The sequence below is a fragment of the Myotis davidii genome, unplaced genomic scaffold (genome assembly GCF_000327345.1).
Source record: "Myotis davidii unplaced genomic scaffold, ASM32734v1 scaffold2737, whole genome shotgun sequence".
In the NCBI taxonomy this organism is placed as follows: Eukaryota; Metazoa; Chordata; class Mammalia; order Chiroptera; family Vespertilionidae; genus Myotis; species Myotis davidii.
The window spans coordinates 84,643-90,153 of NW_006288248.1; the positions used below are offsets into that span (position 1 = coordinate 84,643).

The window sequence follows — 5,511 nt, forward strand, 5'->3', positions numbered from 1 at the left end:
ATTCACCTGTGAAGCCATCCTGCCCTGGACTTTTGTTTGTTGGGATATTTTTGTTTACTGATTCAATCTCCTTTTTAATAATCTGTTTATTCAGATTTTCTATTTTTCCATGATTAAGTCTTAAAATATTATGTTTCTACTAGAGGCCCAGTGCATGAAATTCGTGCACTTGTAGGGGGGGAATCCCTCATCCTGGCCTGTGCCCTTTTACAGCCCAGGAGCCCTCAGAGGATATCAGTCAGACATCCTTAGCGCTGCCATCGAGGCAGGAGAGGCTCCCACCACTGCTGCTGCGCTTGCCAGCCATGAGCCCAGCTCAGGGCTTCTGGCTGAGCGGTGCTCCCCCTGTGGAAGCACACTGACCACTGACCACCAGTGGGCAGCTCTTGCGTTGTCTGCCCCCTGGCGATCAGTGTGCGTCATAGCGACCGGTCATTCCGCAGTTCTGTCAATTTGCATATTAGCATATATAGGATTATTTTTAATATTTTTTTTTTTAGTGATTTCTTCCTCAGTACTTCAACTGTCCTTTCGTTCGTTATTTTTCTCTTTTATGGATGCCATGTTCTTTGGAAGCTTGTTTAGACCAACTTAATGGCCTTTTAGGATTCCTCCATATGAATACAAGTTCACTTTTTGAATAGTAAGAATTATATGTTACAGGTGGGGCATCAGGATTTTAGAGATGTGTAGGTGGGCATGGCCAAAAAAAGATTGGGAACCACTGCTTTAAACAGAAGCCCTAGTGTCAAGAGAAATCTCATTCACACATCTGCTCACACTAGCCTCTCCTTAAAATCTCCCAGATCACTGCCACTGCCCTCTGCACTCTGCGTCTGGTACAATCACACTCCAACACTGCCTCTCTCAGCCATTTACTTCCAGGGGAGTGTGGCCCCTGAACATGGCCCATATTTCTATTCCCAGCTAGATCCCGCCCTCATCCTAGCTACCCCATTCCTACCATCCCATCCACACACAAATCTCCCAGCGAATTCTAACCCTCCAACATAAAGGGCCCACCCTTCCTCACTTTAATCTGAGCAACTTTCTCCCAGTTTCTTAGATACCTACAATCCCTTTCTCTATCTCTCTCACCCCCAAATCTGTCTGCTTTACCAGCAAGTTCCACCTCTCCCTCTGAAAGATGCATCCGCACCATCATGTGCCTGTGCCCTGATACAGCCACCTCATCTCCTCTCTGGCATCTCAACAGCCTGTAGCTTCCACTCCACAAGGTGTTCTCAATACCAGCAAGAGGAGACTGAAACACCACATGCTAATTCAGGGTCCTTACACAGGTCAGAATGGGCATTTCACAGCACCACCTCCACTGTCACGAAAGGAAGTTAGCAGACAATACAACCAACATCTGCTCTGTTTGTAAAACACCCATTATATTGCCCAACTGTAATGTAATGAGGAAATGAAGGATAGTGACTTAGAATAAAACACATGTTTCAATACTGGGCACGACCACACCATCAGCTGAGAGAGGCTGTCAAAGAACCACCGCAGAAGCCTACCACAATGCACACTGCCAGAGCCAGTACCTGCAGCTCAGGCACTAGGGGACTGTTCATGAAGCAGAAAAAGAAAGCAACTCATGGGAAGGTTCTGTAAAGAACAAAATATAAACCCCACTCCCTGACTTCCTGGAAAATTCAAAACATCTATTAAAACCATGCCAAAAAACGGAAATTGTTGCCTCTGTAGATAAAACAGAATTAGGTCTAAGATATGAAAATCACACAGAATGCATTCTTGCTGCTCTCACAAATTCCCCAAACACCCTTTCTGTGGAGCTAGCCCAGGGGCGGGCAAACTTTTTGACTGGAGGGCCACAATGGGTTCTTAAACTGGACCGGCGGGCCGGAACAAAAGCATGGATGGAGTGTTTGTGTGAACTAATATAAATTCAAAGTAAACATCATTACATAAAACGATAAGGTCTTTTTTTTTTTTTTTTAGTTTTATTCATTTCAAACGGGCCGGATCCGGCCCGTGGGCCGTAGTTTGCCCACGGCTGGTCTAGACAAAATCTTAAAATTGTTTTCTTGGCCATTTGTACCTAAGTTAAACTGATAGGGTACAGCAAAAACAATTTGACATATAACACAAATGAGAGATGATAGGTATTTTACATTATGACTTGCTAGCATCCCTTTGAGGAGCATTACTTATTAAACTTTGATTAAACATTAACCAACATTTCCAAAATGCACTATATACATTAACTTCTGAAAATGTGTATGGGTCATACCTGAGCCTCCTATTAATTTATGCCCTATACCAGTGGTCGGCAAACTCATTAGTCAACAGAGCCAAATATCGACAGTACAACGATTGAAATTTCTTTTGAGAGCCAAATTTTTTAAACTTAAACTATATAGGTAGGTACATTGTTATTAACTTAATTAGGGTACTCCTAAGCTGGCCTTTGCTAAAAACGTCCACAATTTGATTGAGGTACGTTCGCTGAGGTTGACCCCTTCCAACTCTCAAATCCTCAACTCGTGAATCCTCAACTCATGAATCGCGCGCCTCCCCCTCGCTGCGTATCCTGTGGCCCGCCTGCACCGTACTGTCTCCTGTCCCTCCTGTCTCCGACCAACACCCCCCACTTCTTCTAACACCACTTCTTCAAAATAGACTCACCCAGGCCGAAAACCGACTTCTGCGCATGGGCCACAAAGTTTTAATCGCACTGTACGTGCGCGCCCACACATGGTATTTTGTGGAAGAGCCGCACTCAAGGCGCCAAAGAGCCGCATGTGGTAGGTTCCTACATCAGGCAGACTCACCACTCCTTCCAACTCATATAAAGAAAGTAGAGAGATAGCAATGGTGCTCACCCAGAGTACTTTCTTAGGAATACTAAGCTTTGATGAATAATGACACAGCTAGTCATAACAGGTGCAATGCAACTATATTTTAAAGGGTTTCTAACATAAAAGGACAGAACCTAAGATGAAGGAAGTGAGATGAGATGTTATATGTGACCTGAAATCAATCCCGCCACACACATACACTCACATATTCTCCAAGGTGTCCTTTACTTGCCAGTAGGAAGGGTACACCCAACCCCACTAATAGGTCAAAATCATTTCCAAAAGACCACCTCAGATGATGCTGGAAGGACATCTTTAACACCATCCATTCCACAGAGGTACAGACAGAGTACAAGAGATAAGTTCTTTTCTAATTTTAAGATCTAAAACGAAACTTTTCATTCATGTTTCTCTCCCACCCACCTCTGACAGATGTGCACTTTATTTCCTTTCATTCTCCTAATTCTACAAAGGTTGGAAGTCAATGGGAAGAATGTTGATGGGACACAGAGATGGTCATGAATGGTATTGGCAAGCCCAACCTAACTGGGATCTGAAACACTTGCTCAGTAAACTATCACAACCCTTAGGAAGACTGACCTTATGTGATCAAGAGCACATTAAAATGCATGTCAAAGCAACATTCAATTTGGAAAAGCTGAAGAAAACTGATTCCGCTCTCTCAAACCAAATTAACACACTACTGATGAAATTGCACAGAGTTTTCTCCTTGGTTAGGTTTATTCCTGTGCCCATTTGATGCTCCAAATCATCCCTGTGACCAATACTCCACATCAAATTCCACTGAAATCTACAGGTAAATCAAAATGTACCTTCTTATAGTTTCAAGCAAATTTGGTATTGGTAGAGGCAGCTTAGCAGGTCTGAATGTCCTCTTCAAATTGTGCAAGAGGTAAAGCAAATAGCTAGACCACACAATTTAAAAACCAGAACTGTGAGAAGCACAGAACCAGTTTTTGCTTTCTACTAACTTTCTTAGTGGTGAACTAAAAAGCATGTGAGTCAGCTATTATCCAAGCCAACTATTTTAAGTGTTTTTGAAGTAGCAATTCTGAATACCTGTATCTGAAGACAGCCCTCACGGGAAATAGCATGTTCCTAATGCCCAAGTGATAAGGACTTACTTTCGACAAGACATTCCTGAAGACAGTGACACCTGTGAGGAGGCACAGCTACATTCTGTCCATTATGGAGAAAAAACTTTTGAGAAGAAAATAGCACATTCCAAAAATGTGACCAAATTTGTGATTAACATACACACACTCAATTACTCTTAACTTTGTACCCAACTAGCTAGTAGCACCATGCCTTCAAGTTCTTAGATTTGGCTACTCATGGAAGTTGCTCAAAACTCTTGAGGACAACATACTTAGTTGATACTAGGAATTGCCCCAGCAAAGGGCCATAATGCACATCAGCATCTCACTCTTTCAGACACACAGCTGGAAAGGCAAGACCCATCGTGCAAAATAGCTGGCAGAATAAAGTGCTGACCACTAGTTCTGAAACAAGAACTAGAGCTGACCCAGGTCCGCGTGGCTCAATGGTTGAGGTTTGACATATGAATCAGATCATGGTTGGATACCAGGTCAGGGGCAGTCAGGACACATGTTGGATTATGGGCTCGACTATCAATTATTCTCTCCCGCCACTGATGTTCCTATCTCTTTCTTCCTCTCTGAAATCAATAACAGTATTTAAAAAACAAAACAAAACAGAGCTGACCAGTGGAACCTACTACACAACTCTCAACAGTGACTTCCCAAACCACTCCAAAGCATTTGAATTCCCTCCTCTCTTGCCAATAACTTCTTGTGCAATTCTGTTCAATTTATTTAAAACAGCAACTTCATATTTTGAGGAAATTTGGAGAGTGCCACCTAGCTAAGAAGTGCCATCTGAGCTGACTAGCTAATATTTTAAGTACTCTGTAATTAATTGCCAAGCCTTATTAACACAGCTACAATTTTACTGACCATAACCACCTGGATTGTGCAACAAGAAAGTGTTAAGGCATTCTGTTAGGGAGGCCATCGTTCTATGGGTAGGTCAAAGATTCACCAGCTCGGAAAAGTGTTCTAAACTCTGCCAACGGGGCCCAAGAAACAAGCTCGGCGTTGCAGCAAGCTCTGATAAAGGACCCTGCACAGGCGTTCTCATTCAGACCCTAGGCCTAGGGCCTCGCCCCACAGCGGGGCCCAGGAACCCCGGCCCCACCCCACTCCACCCAGCCCGTCCCGTCCTCGAAGCAAACAGGAACTGGGCTCAAACCCTGGTCATCGCGTGACCTTGGCCGCGTCCCGGGACTGAGGCCTCAGTTTCCTGGTCCTCTAAACCCCGAGGCGGGAGGCGGAGCAGGAAACGGGGCTTCCAGGGGAGCCCACGGCCGGCCCCGACTTCCGGGCGCCAGACCCGGCGGCTCTGGGCTGTCATGGGGTCTAAGCCGGAGACTGACCCCCCGGAAAAACCAGCCTAGCCCTACGCGCCCGCCCCACCACGCCTCGGTCCCAAGCTTGGCCTCGATCCCGGGCCCAGCCGGGCCTCGACCCTTACCGTCTGGCTTCGCCTCGGTCCCCAGCCCAGCCTCGCTTCGCTTCAGACTGGGCCTTCACCGCGCCCCCGAGCCCTGCCTCACCTCGCTTCAGACTCGGCCCCCACC

The 5,511-nt window shown here is 45.5% G+C and overlaps 1 protein-coding gene across 1 annotated transcript in view; it reads right to left on the reverse strand.

The window, feature by feature from the left end:
• The window catches only part of ARF1 (ADP ribosylation factor 1), a 16,713-nt gene extending 11,226 nt beyond the window's left edge, over window positions 1-5,487 (reverse strand). The window contains exon 1 of the mRNA XM_006760078.2: window positions 5,406-5,487. The gene's annotated coding sequence lies outside the window, so the exon portion shown is untranslated. The remainder of the gene's footprint in view (window positions 1-5,405) is intronic.
• Between the last annotated feature and the right edge of the window lie 24 nt (window positions 5,488-5,511).